We start from the raw sequence: 17,810 nt of genomic DNA on the forward strand, positions 1-17,810 counted from the left end.
CTCTCTTACTTTTTTCTTTAATTTGAGAGAGAGAGAAAAAAAAAACCTTAGAAAAGCTCAATAAATAATAACAGAGTTCAAGAAAAGTTTTTTTTTTTTTCAAGAAAAGTTTTATGCCAACTTTTGAGCTCACAGATCTACAACCATTTAGGGTCTTCCATTTCTGCAATGCTGACATAAATAAATGCATGAGAGACAAGAAGTGATCCATCCACTCTTGGGGTCTCTCCTGGATGATTTATAAAAGTGTTTATCCATCAGGACTCACTTCACAGAATAAGTTTCATGGTTGCATAAGGTCAGAGCAAAGAGTGGAGTCTAGGGCTCCGTTGTGCTCCGTAGTAGATGCTGGATTCCTATAGACCAAGGGGGTGCTGCGTAAGCAAGGTCGAACTTCCAGGATTAAATGTTGCCCACAGAATATGACAAAACAAGGTGTGGAGGCCGAGAAAAATTAAGGCCATCCCACCTAACGTTTAGCATTAGCACAAGTACAGCCATCTTAGGCCCCTGTGAATAAGAGCTGAACTTTATGGGAAAAACTGCAGAATGTCCTCAATGTCCTTGGCAGGGAATCTCATATCAGAAAGACAACAGAGCTCAGAATTGCCCTGGGCAAAGAATTCCATATCAGAAAAACAACAGAGCCCACGCCCGTGGTAGAAAGTCCCATATTAGAATGAGAACAGAGCTCAATGCCCTTAAGCCCCATATCAGAAATGTAAACAGAACTTGAGAAATTCCTCCACCCCTTCTGAAAATCCCCTAGACCAGCCTATAAAAAACCCCAGCTGTAACCCACTTCGGGGTCCAAGTCCCTGCTCCGCTGTGTCGGGTATACTTGAACCCAAGCTCCAGCTTGCTAATAAATCCTCGTGCGCTTGCATCGGTGTCAGCTCCTTGGTGGTTTCTCGGATTCGCAATCTTGGGCACAACACGAGGCACACGCCCTGCCTCTTCATCTTTTCCAGAGTAGGGCGCTGTGCTGGGGATGGTCAGGCTCAGAGAAGACAGAACTACATGACTGATGATGGTGGCTCTACCAGATGTTTCTAGAAAAACTAATGTACATGGGATGGGGGCAATCTTCTCCCCATATCTACTACTGTAGACCCAAATAAGGAAAACATATATGGGGGACCTTTAGCAATGTTTTCTTCCTTCCTTTCTTCCTCCCTGAAAGTCATAGAAAGGCACCCTTTGTATGGGGAAAAAGCAGGGAGTGTTGGAGGAAGTGCTCACACACACACACACACACACACACACACACACACACACACACACAAAACTCTGGCCAAATAGTTGTGAGAAGCCCCATAAAATCTCACAAATGGCTATAAGAGGCCTCATAAAATTTCAATCTTTTAATTGGGAAGAACCTATTGATAATTTACCAATGTAGCATGTGTCTGAAATATTTAAAAAAGAGAGAGGGAGAAGGAAAGGGAGAGGGAGAGAGAGAGACAGACTGTGGATGTATATAGCACAGTGAAATAGTCTTAAAAATTGACCCAATAGTAGTTTCAATTATATACCTGTCTATGAGTTCTGTGGTGTCTCTAAGAGCCAGCTTTCATGAATCCTGATTAGTGGTAAGAATTAAATGAAAACATGTTAAATGAATATGATGAAGTATCACTGCAATGTTGACATGCTGAAAATACCTACTTTAAATATTTTAATTATTCTATAGACTGTGGTCCATGTAAGCCTCCTAACAATCCATCAGGCTAATGGTTACCAGGTGCCCACAGGAGGCAAGGCCCCACCTGCAGCTCCGCTTCCTACTACATACACATTCTTTGTAAAATTCACTCTTACTTTATATATTTGGCAGTGGAAAGAAATTGATTTGTGGATAATATATTCTTAGAAACTAGGTTCTATCTTCCTTTGACATTAATAATGGAGTGGAATTTTAATTGCATGAAATTTTAAACTGTCCTGAATTCAAACTCTCTCATAAGTCTTCAGAATAAGAGTATAGAATCTTAACAATGTTATATGGCTGAAAATCAGGTGACCTCTTTTTCTAGTTTAAACACTGCCTTAGGATGTGTCTGGATACTTTTTTTGAAGCTAACTTTATCTATTGTTACAGCAGATAAAGCTAGCTTGGATAAAACACCTAATTGAATTCTGTTAGTGGAACTAAGAGTTCAAGTTTCTTATCTGTCAATCACAACAGATTTGAGATTGATTGTTGACTAAAATAGATCCAATCTGTCTTCTGTATTCTAATGAGGGGTAATAAGTGAACAATAATGCCAAGAATAACATGTAAAGCCATCAACTGAATAGATCCCCAAATCATGTTTCAGCTGTCAGAGGAAAGAATGTTGTGCTGGGCACCGAGAAACTAGAGTATTAACTGCATTCACCCCTGTCATGTTGTGTGACCCTTGCCCAGCAATCTCTATTCGGAGTCTTGGTTCTGTTTCCCACTACAATATTCCACATTAGCTCAGAGGCATTTCTGAGTCCTCCATATGCTTCTATGCTAGACCCAGAGCAGACACTTTAAGGAGTGTACCAATATGAATAGTCTGGAGATGAGACACCGATTCAGAAACCCTGGCTCCTTGGGGCACCTGGGTGGTTCAGTCTGTTGAGCGTCTAACTCTTGATTTCAGCTCAGGTCATGATCTCATGGTCATGAGATCCAACCCTGTATCAGACCCCATGCTGGGTGTGGTGCCTGTTTGGGATTTTCTTTCTGCCCCTCTCTCTGCCTCTCTCTGTTTTCTCTCTCTCTCAAAAAAGAAAAACAACAACAACAAAAAAGTTGAATGCCTCAAAAGCATTCAACTAACTTAGATAAACTATGACTTCTCTAAGTTTACCATAGTTTCAAACTGGATAACCCAGTCTGGACTACATATATTTACATTTAAAATTTATCATTCATAACACACATTTGAAAGAAAAATATTCAAAGGACTCTAACCAGACAACAAGTAAATCAGAATTCAAGGTAAAAAAGGAGGAGGAAAGAAAAAAAATTAATGAGCAGTAAATACAGTAAACTACATGTATGTATGTGTTTGTGTATATACGTTTGTGTGTTCGTGTGTATGTGTGTGTTTGTATAGATGTGTGTGCATTTATATATGTATATGTTTGTATATTTGTGTTTTATACACATGTATGTGTGTGTGTATATACGTGTGTGTATATATGTGTCTTTGTATAGATGTGTGTATTTATATATGTATATGTTTGTATATTTGTGTGTTTTTTATACATATGTATGTGTGTGTTTGTGTATATATGTGTGTGTATTTGTATATATATAAATATACTATTGATCCTTGAATAACACTGATTTGGATTTTCAGGGTCCCATTATACATGGATTTTTTTCATTAAATACAATAGGGTATTATATTTTCCTTATGATTTTCTTAATAATATTTCCTTTTCTCTGGCTTGCTTTATTGTAAGAATACAGTATGTAATGCAGATAACATACAATATATGTATTAATCAACTATTTATATTATTGGTGGGCTTCTGGTCAACTGGAGCCTACTAGCAGTTAAGCTCTGGGGAGACAAAGATTATATGCAGATTTTTGACTACATGGTGGTCAGTGTTTCTAACTCCTGTGTTGCTAAGGGACAACTGTACACATGTATAAATATATATATATATATATATTTATACATGTGTGTGTAAAGTACAAACAGATGCTTTTATATACCACATATTTATTGTGATATAATTGACAAATAAATTGTGAGGTGTTTTAAGTTCTTCAAGGAAAGGTATTTTGTTCACTGATATATCTGCATTGCTTAGTACCTTATCTGACACATAACAGATACTCAATGAATATTATTAAATAGAAGCACAAAACACATGGTAGAGAAATTCTGTTAGTGGCATGATTTATCTCAGCAAAACTGAGAAGTATGTGTGATATTAAAACATTTCAAAAATCTAGTTTGGAGTAGGAGCATTACTGGCCTTAATTTTTCACACCTCCCTTCATCTACGCCCTCAACATGGCCTCATCTTGTGCAGAATGTACTTTTCTTAAAGATAAAAGGGACAATTCATCAGTAAGACACATCCATTACAAACGAGTGTGTGCCTAATAACAGACCCCAAAAATATATGAAGCAAAGCTGATAATTGTAAAGGGTAGAATAAACAAACCGTAATCAGAAGAGATTTTAACACCACTCTCTAAGCAATTTTTTAAACAACAAACAATAAAAAAATCATTTGGCTAACACTATCAATCTCCTTGATCTAACAGATAGATGTACAAGATTATATTCAACAACTGCAAAATGCACATTCTTTTCAATTGCTTGCAGTATGTTTGTCAAGACAGACCATTTACTGGGCCATGAAAAATGTCAATACATTTTAAAAAGATCGAAATATAGAGGATATATATTCTCTGACCACAGTGAAACTAAATTATAATTTGGTTGAAATAAACTATCTAGGCCAACTCCAAATACTTTTAAATCAAACACACTATAAATAAGTCACAAATCAAAAAAATAACTAATTAAAATATTTCTAACTGAATAACAAAAAAGCGATAAAACACTATGTAAAAATGTCTGTGGGATGTGGCTAAAATAGTGCATAGAAGGAAACATAGCTTTATCTCCTTTCATTAGAAGACAAGTCTAAAACCAGTGGACTGTTTTCATATTTCATATAGAAAGTGAAAAAAGAAGAGAGAAGAGAATCCAAGGTAAATGAAGCTAAGATAAGTAAAAGAAAGGGCATAACAAGATAAGACAGGAATCAAAAACAGAAAAAAACCAACAATTCAAAATTTAAAAAAGCCTAAAGTCTGGTTCATTGAAATGATTAGCTAAACTGAGAAACTCCTAACTAAGTTGATTAACAAGAAAAAAGGTAAGGGGAGGGCAGAGAAGGAGGATGGAAATGCAGGGAAGGAGGGGAAAGATAGCACAAATCATCAACATCAAGAATTAAAGGGAGTTTATTGATAAATACAGATCCTCAAGGTTTTAAAGGTGTGTTGGGTAAGAAAGATCATGAACAACTTTAATCCAACAAATAAGCCAAAGTAAAATTGATCAAAACTGATACAAGACTAAATAAAACCTATTTAGTCTTATAGCTACTAAAGACATGGAATTCAGAATCAGAATCTTCACCACAAAGAATTCCCTAAGCCCATATAATCTCACTGATAAATTCTATCTAGTAGTCAAAGAGTAATTAACAATAATCTTAAGCAAATGTGCTAGCGAAATAATAAAATAAAATAAAATATAAAATAAAATAAAATAAAATAAAATAAAATAAAATAAATAAAATGAGTGAGGGCAACAGTGTAAGTCTAATACCAAACCTTGGCAAAGACATACCAAAAATAACCTTACAGATGAACATTCCTCAGACACATGTTCCAAAAATTCTTAAAATATTTGAAAACTACACTCAAAAATATATTGAGTGAATTTACACTCAATAAGAAGAAATTTAGAGGAAGAGAAAGCAGCTCATTAGTCATATGTTGCTACATAACAGAGAGCCCAACATAACAATTATTACTGTGTTTCTCATTTCTGAGGGCTGACCAAAATCTGCAGTAGTTCTTGCTTGGGATCTCTCATATGGTTGCAGTCAGAGATGTTGGCTGGAGGCTGGAGTCATCTGAAGGCTCTCCAGAACCTTACATCCAAGATGGTTGTTATTGGATGCTCGCTGTCAGCTGGGGCTGTTAAATTGGAGCACCTGCACATAGCCTCTCCATCTGGATTGTGCTTCTCACAGTAACAAAACTGACTTTCAAGTGGGAAATTCTAAGAACAAATGTTCCATGATGCAGTATGCAGAATCTGCCAGCCACTGGCTATGGCTGAAACTGGCAAAGTGTCTTTCCAGTTGCATTCTATTGGAATACAGTACTTGGAATTCCAAGGGAAGTTTTGGGTCTCACCCAGATTCAAAGGTTGAGGAAACAGAACCCTCTTCTTGAGGGCAGGGTATGGCAAAGTAATATTTTTAAGTCAGCATGGGGAATGGGATACATTGTTCTATCTGTCTTCAGAAAATAAAATCTGTCACAGTTGGCCCTGTGTCCACAAAATTCCTATTCTTCTTCTGTGCAAAATGTACTTGCCCCCAAGAACTCAGTTTCATCCCATTATGGTATCAGCTCAAAGCTGATCTCTTCATTTAAACAAAGACCACATACAGATGAGATTCCCAAGAGGTGTGATTCTCCAAGAGCTTCCTCTTGATATGAAGAACCTGTGAACTGAGGAGACACATCACATTCCCCCACCCCATACATCCAGTATAAAATGGTGAGAAAAGGATAACATAAATACAATGGATACTCTTGTTCCAAAGGGAGAAAATAGGAGGTACACAGTATTCATTAGCTTATAGCAAATCTGAAATCTAGATGGGCACATGTTACCACTTTCTCAAAAGCCCTGTTTCTTTATGGTTCATTGCTCTACCTTCTGCTCTCTGAAGCATCCCTTTTCTCAATTACAAATGAGATGAAAATTTTCTATTTTCCTAGGAAATGAGCTAAAATACATATAAGATTGTCAAATAGTTTTTATACAAAACAGAGATCTTATTGGGAAATACAGCAATTCGGCAGTATGGCAGGATACAAAATCAATGCCCAGAAATCAGTGGCATTTCTACACACTAATGATGAGACTGAAGAAGGAGAAATTAAGGAGTCAATTCCATTTATAATTGCATCCAAAAGCATAAGATACCTAGGAATAAACCTAACCAAAGAGGTAAAGGATCTATACCCTAAAAACTACAGAACACTTCTGAAAGAAATTGAGGAAGACACAAAGAGATGGAAAAATATCCATGCTCATGGACTGGAAGAATTTATATTGTGAAAATGTCAATGTTACCCAGGGCAATTTACACATTTAATGCAATCCCTATCAAAATACCATGGACTTTCTTCAGAGAGTTGGAACAAATCATCTTAAGATTTGTGTGGAATCAGGAAAGACCCCGAATAACCAGGGGAATATTAAAAAAGAAAACCATAGCTGGGGGCATCACAATGCCAGATTTCAGGTTGTACTACAAAGCTGTGGTCATCAAGACAGTGTGGCGCTGGCACAAAAACAGACACATAGATCAATGGAACAGAATAGAGAATCCAGAAGTGGACCCTCAAATTTATGGTCAACTAATATTCGACAAAGCAGGAAAGACTACCCACTGGAAAAAAAGACAGTCTCTTCAATAAATGGTGCTGGGAAAATTGGAGATCCACATGCAGAAGAATGAAACTGGACCATTCTCTTACACCATACACAAATATACACTCAAAATGGATGAAAGATCTAAATGTGAGATAAGATTCCATCAAAATCCTAGAGGAGAACACAGGCAACACCCTTTTTGAAGTCAGCCACAGTAACTTCTTGCAAGATACATCCACGAAAGCAAAAGAAACAAAAGCAAAAATGAACTATTGGGACTTCATCAAGATAAGAAGCTTTTGCACAGCAAAGGATACAGTCAACAAAACTCAAAGACAACCTACAGAATGGGAGAAGATATTTGCAAATAACATCAGATAAAGGGCTAGTATCCAAGATCTATAAAGAACTTGTTAAACTCAACAGCAAAGAAACAAACAATCCAATCATGAAATGGGCAAAAGACATGAACAGAAATTTCACAGAGGAAGAGATAGACATGGCCAACAAACATATGAGAAAATGCTCCACATCACTGGCCATCAGGGAAATACAAATCAAGGCCATAATGAGATACCACCTCACACCAGTGAGAATGGTGACAATTAACAAGACAGGGCAGCCCGGGTGGCTCATGGGTTTAGCACCCAGTTTGGCCCAGGGTCTGATCCTGGAGACCTGGGATGGAGTCCCATGTTAGGCTCCCTGCATGGAGCCTGCTTCTCCCTCTGCCTGTGTCTCTGCCTCTCTTTCTGTCTCTCTCACGAATAAATAAATAAAGTCTTTGAAAAAAAAAAGAAAATTAACAAGACAGGAAACAACAAATGTTGGAGAGGATGTGGAGAAAGGGGAACCCTCTTGTACTGTTGGTGGGAATGTAAACTAGTGCAACCAATCTGGAAAACTGTGTGGAGATTCCTCAGAGTTAAAAATAGATCTGCCCTATGACCCAGCAAGTGCACTGCTGGAGATTTACCCCAAAGATACAGATTCAGTGAAACATAGGGACATCTGCACCCCGATGTTTATAGTAGCAATGTCCACAATAGCCAAGCTGTGGAAGGAGCCTCAGTGTCCATAGAAAGATGAATAGATAAAAAAGATGTGGTCTATGTATACAGTGGAATATTCCTCAGCCATTAGAAATGACAAATACCCACCATTTGCTTCAATGTGGATGGAACTGGAGGGTATTATGCTGAGTGAAGTAAGTTAATTGGAGAAGGACAAACATTATATGGTCTCATTCATTTGGGGAATATAAAAATCAGCGAAAAGGAATAAAGGGAAAGGAGAGAAAATGAGTGAAAATATCAGTGAGGGTGACAAAACATGAGAGACACCTAATTCTGGGAAATGAACAAGAGGTAGTGGAAAGGGAGGTGGGCGGGGGTTTGGGGTGACTGAGTGATGGGCACTGAGGGGAGCACTTGGTGGGATGAGCACTGGGTGTTATGCTATATGTTGGCAAATTGAACTCCAATAAAAAAAAAAAGAAAGAAAGGATCATTACAGATGTAATTAATTGAGATCACGTATCAGTATGGGGTGTCCCTAATTCAATCTGATACAGGCTTTATAAAAAGGGGAGATTTGGAGATAGGCATATACATAGGAGAAAACCATGTGAACATGAAGAAAGGGATCTGGGTAATTTATCTATGAGACAAGGAATGCCAAAGATTTCCAGTAAATTGCCATAAGCTCGGAGAGAGGCATGTTAGATTTTCCCTGATAGCCCCAGAAGCAACCAAACTTCTCTCTGCCTCAACCTTGGACTTGTAACCTCCAGAACTGTGAGACAATAAATTTCTTTTCTTTTCTTTCTTTTTTTTTTTTTTCAAATGGAGTTTTATTTTATTTTATTTTTAATTTTATTTATTTTTTATTGGGGTTCAATTTGCTGTATCCCAAAGATTTTGAACGGTTGTATTCTCATTAGTTTCCATGAATCTTTTTAATTATTCTCTAATTTCCTGGTTGGCCCTTTCATCTTTTAGCAGGATGGTCCTTAACCTACACGTGTTTGAAACTCTTCCAAACTTGTGATTTAGTTCTAGTTTCAAAGCATTATGGTCTAAAAATATGCAGGGGACGATCCCAATCTTTTGGTATCAGTTAAGACTTGATTTGTGACCCAGTATGTGGTCTATTCTGGAGAAAGTTCCATGTGCACTTGAGAAGAAAGTGTATTCAGTTGTGTTTCGATGTAAAGTTCTGTAAATATCTGTGAAATCCATCTGGTCCAGTGTATCATTTAAAGCTCTTGTTTCTTTTGAGATATTGTGCTTAGAAGATCTGTTGATTGTAGAAAGCACTGTGTTCAAGTCACCAAGTATAAGTGTATTATTATCTAAGTATGTCTTAACTTTGGTTATTAATTGATTGATATACTTGGCAGCTCCTACATTAGGGGCATAAATATTCATGATTGTTAGGTCCTCTTGTTGGCTAGATCCTTTAAGTATCATATAGTGTGCCTCTTCATCTCTTACTACAGTCTTTGGGATAAACTTTATCTGATATGAGGAAGGCTACCCCTGCTTTCTTTTGAGGACCGTATGAATGGTAAATGGTTCTCCAACCATTTATTTTCAGGCTGTAGGTGTCCTTACATCTAAAATGAGTCTCTTGTAGACAGCAAATAGATGGGTCTTGCTTTTTTACCCAGTCTGAAACCCCACACCTTTTGATGGGATCATTAAGCACATTTATGTTCAGAGTTACTACTGAAAGATATGAATTTAGTGTCATCATGATACCTATTCAGTCCCTGTTTTTGTGGATTGTTCCCTTGGACTTCCTCTTTCTTTTACAGGGTCCCCCTTAGTATTTCTTGCAGAGCTGGTTTGGTGGTCACATATTCTTTCAGTTTCTGCCTATCTTGGAAGCTCTTTATCTCTCCTTCTATTCTGAATGAGAGCCTTGCTGGATAAAGTATTCTTGGCTGCATGTTCTTCTCATTTAGGACCCTGAATATATCCTGCCAGCCCTTTCTGGCCTGCCAGGTCTCTGTGGAGAGGTCTGTTGTTAACCTAATACTTCTCCCCATAAAGGTTAGGGATCCCTTGACTCTTGCTGCAGTAAGGATCTTCTCTTTATCTTTGGAATTTGCAAGTTTCACTATTTAATGTCGAGGTGTTGAACGATTTTTATTGATTTTAGGGAGGGATCTCTCTATCTCCTGGATCTGAGTATCTGTTTCCCTTCCCAAGTTAGGGAAGTTCTCAGCTATGATTTGTTCAAATACACTTTCTGGTCCTCTGTCCCCTTCGGCGCCCTCAGGAATCCTAATTAAACATAGATTTTTCCTTCTGAGGTTGTCATTTATTTCCCCTAACCTATCCTCATGATCTTTTAATTGTTTATCTCTTTTTTCCTCAGCTTCCTTCCTTGCCATCAACTTGTCTTCTATGTCACTCACTCGTTCTTCTACCTTGTTAACCCTCGTCGTTAGGACCTCCAGTCTGGATTGCATCTCATTTAATTGATTTTTAATTTCAGCCTGATTAGATCTAAATTCTGCAGTCATGAAGTCTCTTGAATCCTTTATGCTTTTTTCTAGAGCCACGAGTAACTATAATTGTGCTTCTGAATTGGTTTTCTGACATGGAATTGTAAACCATATTTTGTAACTCTGTGGGAGAGAGGACTGTTTCTGATTCTTTTGTGGTGACTTTTTCCTTCTAGTCATTTTGCTCAGTGCAGAGAGGCTAAAAACAAGTTGTACTGGAAAAGGGAGAAAAAGAAGAAAAAAGAGGGGAACAAACAGAAAACAAAAAAACAAGGGGGCATATCCTCTGATTCTATATACTGTAAACCCCTTGACTTCCCCTGGAACTTTCCAGCACTGCTTGGTCAATAACTTGCTTTTCCCCTGTCCTTCCAGCTGGTCTTCTGGGGGAGGGGCCTGCTGTGCTGATTCTCAGGTGTGTGCACCTGGGGGAGCTGCCCAGACCCCTGCCAGGTGCAGGGTTCAGTGGGAGCTGTTTATCCTGTGAGGTTCCTGCTCAGTCCGAGGCACAAGGTGACACCAGGAGAAACAACAACAGTGGCGGCGGCCAGCTCTCCAGCCCTAGAGTCAGCTCCCACAGGAACTACCACAGCTCCCAGTCCACAGGGGCCTGGATGCTCCGGGGTGGGGCGCCGATCTGCCCAGCTCGGGGCATCCTTGCTGCCCTGTGTCCTCCCGGCCTCTGTCTGTCCCCAGAGGGAGCGCAGGATCCTGGGATCCAGGGCCTGCCCCGCTGGAATGGGGCTCCCAGGTGTGCAGCCCCCTTCACACAGAGCTGCTCCCTTAGCCGACTTTTGAGCTCCTTGTGGGGCCCCTCCCCCTCAGATACTTTTTTTATTTATTTATTTTTTCCATCTTCCTACCTTGATAGAAGCGCGAACTCTTGTCACTGTAGCATTCCAGGCTGTTCTCTCTTTAAATCTCAGGCCGAATTCATAGGTTTTCAGGATGATTTGAAAGTTATCTAGGTAAGTTGGTGGGGACAGGTGACCTGGGGACCCTATTCTTCTGCCAGCTTGTCCTGCCTCTGAGCCAATAAATTTCTACTATTTAAGCTACTGTTTGTACCATATCCTTATAGCAAACCTACCCAACAAATATGGCATAGTGCTTTAGTAATCATTTTAGAAATGCAAATATTCAAAAGCTCAGGGAAAAGAGAGGGGCGGGGCAAACCAAGAAACAGAGTTAATTATAGAGAACAAATGCATGGTTATCAGAGGGGAGATGGTGGAGGATGGGTTAAGTAGGTGATGGGGATGAAGGAGTATACTTGTTGTGATGAGGATCAGTTGTCCTGTAGAAGTGTTGACTCACCATATTGTATATATGAACCTAATACTACACTGTGTTAACTAACTGGAATTTAAATAAAAACCTAAGAAAAGCGGCTCAGGTAAAACAGAGAAGATCTGAGACACCTACCTGACTTCATGGGTCCTTTCTTTTCCTGTCAGATACTCAATGTCTGTCCCAGAATACTAGATGAAACTAGATGAGACATCACAGGGAAGTTTTATGGGTTATTATCTCACACAGCAAGGAGCATTTCAGTTATGAGGTATCTCCATTTTACAGTGCAAGCAGATGCAGCTTATGTGACAATATTCCAAAAGTCATGCCTCTTTGAGTTTAAATTTATTTACTATAAGTAATCCTTACCTCAAGACATTCTATAGATAGAGACTCTTTCTCTTAAAATAAATATTATTGGTCAATTTGCCTGAAGTTCTAATGGATCATGAGGCTAGACTGGATCATCTGCCTTCATGTCCTTAGAGGTGCCCCTTCTAATTAAAAAAAAAAAATGAGTCTGTGTGTGAGGCCCTTGGCTTTGGCTTTTTCCTCACAGGAAAAGGCCCTTGTTTGCACAGTTGAGTTACTTTCTCATTGAGCTTCCTGTCATTAGAAGTTGGGGTCCCTGGGACTTCTCATTTTAAGTTGTTCTCTGTCATTTTCATTGCAAATGAAATGTGGTGCTCAAGCCTCTACAATTCTCTTCAGTTGATTGATTTGCCTGCATCATAATGGTGTCAGGTGATTAGACAGAGGAACACACACACAAACAGACCTCTGAGATAAACCCCTTCATATCTTGGCCTGAGAGGAATAGTATTTTAAGACAATGCACTGGAGATACTTTCTTGTCTAGTTCAGTCTACAAACATGCCTTTAAGATTCTTAGAAGTCCTATTACTGAAGCAAGATGTTTCAAGAGGCATGCCCTTAAGCATTTTAGAGGCTACAGCAGGCATGTAATCTCAATGAAATTCTAGAAACATCTTGTATTCTAGAAACATCTTGAGATTACGTGATACTGGTAGTATTCTATTTTTAATAATTGTTCTGAGGCCATTTCCTACCATGAGAGTCTTTTTCCAGAGATAGAAGGGAGGAGAAACAATACTATGTTTGAACACATCTAGTCCTGACTCCTTTGTCATTTACTAATTAGGTTGTAAAATGAACAGGTTCTCCTTTAATTCACTTATCTAGTCTTACATAGGAACACATAAATTGCCAACTGGCTCTTTCCACATTATGCCTGGAAATCTCCTTAGCCAGATTTGTAATATCATTTGTTAATTTGGATAGTTTTCCAGAATATTGCATTAGCTTTTACAGGTGTCACACCTTTCCCCAGTTTGTAGTCACAGTTTGCTCAGTGTCCTCCAGTTTTCACTAATGGAATTTTCCCAAGATCCTTCTGCCCACCCTTCAGTCCCAAATCCAATGCCAAATATTTTGTCATTTACACAGCAGAACTCTACTTTCAGGAATCAGTTTCTAATTCAGGCACGTATTCCTGCTTAAAAGCCACCCATGAGATTAGAATAAACCAATTACTTTATTAAGCTCAGAAATTTTTAGGAATTCAAGAGTGGCATGTCAGTGACTTCTCATTTCAGCTACACATTTTCTAGAACTTTAGCTGTGGTCACTCCTATGGCAGGAAAACAATCTAGCCATGTTTTAAAAATAATAAATGCATATATCTTTTACCCCAAACCTCCTGGAAATCTGTCTTGTCCAGTTTATTTGTTTATGAAAAAGGTCTCATACAACGGCAGTCTTTATAAAACTGTTTCAGAAAGCAAATAACTGAAAAAAATTAATGTTGGTTGAATAAACTAAGATCCACACATTAGAATATTATGCAGGTATTAAATACCATAGAGTGGAGCTGTGCCAGTTGTTTTGGAGAGATTTTCATGAGATAATATTGACAGAAAAAATAATATTCAGAGAAATATATTGAATGCCATTTAATTTTTCCACAGTATACTACAAAGAAATGTTATATATATGAAAATTTTATATATATGCAAATTTGCATCTTGTATGAATATGTAACAGAAGATTGATGCCTGGTTATTTACATGGGTAAGAAGTGAGGGCTGATATTCCAAAAGTGGTGGGGAAGACTAGAGATGAGGAAACACACACAAAAAGATAAAAGCAAAAATAATAATAATAATGCCTTAAACACCCTAACCACATACAATGTATATATATTATAGAGTCACATATAAGACTGCATATATTTAAACACAATGAAATGAGAAAATAGTCTATATTTACAAATTTGCATGTCATTATTTGTTGCTTAGAAACAAATATCCAGTTAATATAATCAATATGAGCATATTGTTTCAGAATTTTGGTGCCAAATGATTGGTAGTCATAATTCCTCAAGCCAAATGAAGCCAGAGAAGGCAAACACTGTTGAGCTGCCCTTTGCAGAAGAAGCAGCTGAGTCTTGAAAAGAAATGATGTGCCTGAGACAGTGATAAGTGGCAGAGGTCAGATTCAAACCAGCCATTCTGCACTGAAAAAAATGACTAGAAGGAAGAATTCACCACAAAAGAAAGAACTAGAAGTGATACTCTCTGCCACAAACCTGCTAGATATGGATTTAAGTACCATGTCAGAGACACAATTCAGAGATACAATTATAAAATTACTGGTGGCTTTGTAAAAAAGCATAAAGGACTCTAGAGATTCTCTTACTGCAGAATTGAGATCTAATCAGGCTGAAATTAAAAATACCTTAGCTGAGATGCAGTATAAACTGGATACTCTAATGCCTAGGATTAATAAGGTGGAAGAGAGAGTGAATGACATAGAAGACAAGTTGATGGAAAGGAAAGAAGCTGAGGAAAAAAAGAGAAAAACAATTAAGAACCCATGAGGGAAGGCTTGGGGAAATAAATGATAGCTTGAGAAGGATTAATATTCATCTTATTGGGATTCCAGAAGGAGGAAAGAGAGAGAGAAGACCACAAAGTATATTTGAATAAATCATAGCTGAGAACTTCCCTTATCTGGGGAAGGAAATAGGCATTCATATCCAAGAGATAGAGAGCCCTCCCCCCACCAAATCAACAAAAACCAATCGACACCTCAAAATATAATAGTGAAACTTGCAAATTTTAAAGTTAAGAGAAAATTCTAAAAGCAGCTCGAGACAAGAGATTCTTAACTTATATGGCGAGAAATATCAGATTAACAGCAGACCTCTCCACAGAGACCTGGCAGGCCAGAAAGGGCTGGCAAGATATATTCAGGGAACTAAATGAGAAAAATTTGCAGTCAAGAACATTTTACCCAGAAAGTTTGTCATTCAGAATAGAAGGAGAGATAAAGAGCTTCCAGGATAGACAGAAACTCAAAGAATATGTGACCATCAAACCAGCTGTGCAAGAAATATTAAGGGGGACTCTGTGAGCAGATGAGGGAGCCCAAAGAAACTATCCACAGAAACAGGGACTGTATAGGTAATAAATACTATGACACTAAATTCATATCTTTCAATAGTTACTCTGAATGTAAATGGGCTGGAAAGCCCCAGTGGTGCAGTGGTTTAGTGCTGCCTGCAGCCCAGGTTGTGATCCTGGCAACCCAGGGTTGAGTTCCACGTTGGGCTCCCTGCATGGAGCCTGCTTTTCCCTCTGCCTATGCCTCTCTCTCTCTCTCTCTCTCTCTCTCTCTCTCTGTGTGTGTGTGTGTGTGTGTCTCTCATGAATGAATGAATGAATAAATCTTTAAAAAATGAATATAAATGGGCTAAATGGCCCCATCAAAAGATGCAGGGTATATGACTGGATAAAAAAGCAAGACCCATCTATATGCTGTCTACAGGAGATTCATTTCAGACCTAAAGACACCTCCAGACTGAAAATGAGTGGGTGGAGAACCATTTACCATTCAAATGGTCCTCAAAGGAAAGCTGGGATAGCCATCCTCATATCAGATAAATTAGATTTTATACCAAAGACTGTAATAAAAGATGAAGAGGGACATTATATCCTACTTATTTAAAGGATCTATCCAACAAGAAGCACTAATGATGATGAATATTTATGCCCCTAATGTGGGAGCAGCCAAGTATATCAATCAATTAATAACCAAAGTAAAGAGATACATGGATAATAATACATTAATAGTAGGAGACTTCAACATGTCACTATCAACAAAAGACAGATATTCTAAGCAGAACGTCACCAAAGAAGCAAGGGCCTTGAATGATACACTGGACCAAACTGATTTCACAGATAAATACAGAACATCGCATCCCAATGCAACTGAATACACAGTCTTCTCAAGTGCACATGGACTTTTCTCCATAATAGACCATATTCTGGGTCACAAGTCAGGTCTTAACTGATATGAAAAGATTGGGATTATTCCCTGCCTATATTCAGACAACAATGCTTTGGAACTAGAACTCAAACACAGGAAGAAATTTGGAAGAAGCTCAAACACTTGGAGGTTAAAGAGAATCCTACTAGAGGATGAATGGGTCAACCAGGAAATTAGAGAAGAATTTAAGAGTTTCATGGAAACTAATGAAAATGAAAATACAACTGTACAAAATCTTTGGGATACAGCAAAATTGGTTCTAAGAGGGAAATACACATCCCAATACAAGCCTCCCTCAAAAAATTGGAAAAAACTCAAATAAACAAGCTAACCTTGTGCCTAAAGGAATTGGAGAAAGAATAGTAAATAAAGCCTAAACCAAGCAGAAGAAGAGAGATAATAAAGATTTGAGCAGAACTCAATGAAACAGAGACCAGAAGAACCATAGATCAGATCAACAAAACCAGGAGTTGGTTCTTTGAAAGAATTAATAAGAGATAAATCCCTAGCCAGTCTTATTAAAAAGAAAAGAGAAAGGACTCAAATAAATAGGGACACCTGGGTGGCTCAGTGGTTGAGCGTCTGACTTCAGCTCAGGGAGTGATCCTGGGGTCCGAGACCAGGTCCCGTATCAGGCTCCTTGCAGGGAGCCTGCTTCTCCCTCTGCCTATGTCTCTGCCTCTCTCTGTGGGCCTCTCATGAATAAATAAATAAAATATTTAAAAAAGACTCAAATTAATAAAATCACTAACGAAAGAGGGGAGATCACAACCAATACCAAGGAAATACAAACAATTTTAAAAACGCATTATGAGCAACTATATGCCAATAAATTAGGCAATCTGGAAGCAACAGATGCATTTATGGAAACCTACAAATTACAAAAACTGAAACAGGAAGAAATAGAAAACCTGAACAGGCCAATAACCGGGAGGAAATTGAAGCAGTCATCCAAAACCTCCCAAGACACAGAAGTCCAGGGACAGATGGCTTCCCAGTGGAATTCTATCAAATATGTAAAGAAGAAATAATAGCTATTTTACTAAGGCTCTTTCAAAGGATAGAAATGAAAGGAATACCTCCAAACTTGTTCTATGAGGCCAGCATTACCTTGATCCCAAAACCAGACAAAGACCCTACCAAAAAGGAGAATTACAGAAAAATATCCCTGATGAACACGGATGCAAAAATTCTTACCAAGATACTAGCCAATAGGATCCAACAATACATTAAGAAGATTATTCACCAAGACCAAGTGGGATTTATCCCCGGGATGCAAGGGTGGTTCAACATTTGTAAAATGATCAACATGATAGATCACATCAATAAGGAGAAGACAAGAACCATATGATCCTCTCAATAGATTCAGAGAAAGCATTTGACGAAATACAGCAACCATTCGTGATTAAAACTCTTCAGAGTGTAGGGATAGAGGGACTATTATTCAATATCATAAAAGC

The sequence above is a fragment of the Nyctereutes procyonoides genome, unplaced genomic scaffold, assembly GCF_905146905.1.
Source record: "Nyctereutes procyonoides isolate TBG_1078 unplaced genomic scaffold, NYPRO_anot_genome, whole genome shotgun sequence".
Classification (NCBI taxonomy): domain Eukaryota; kingdom Metazoa; phylum Chordata; class Mammalia; order Carnivora; family Canidae; genus Nyctereutes; species Nyctereutes procyonoides.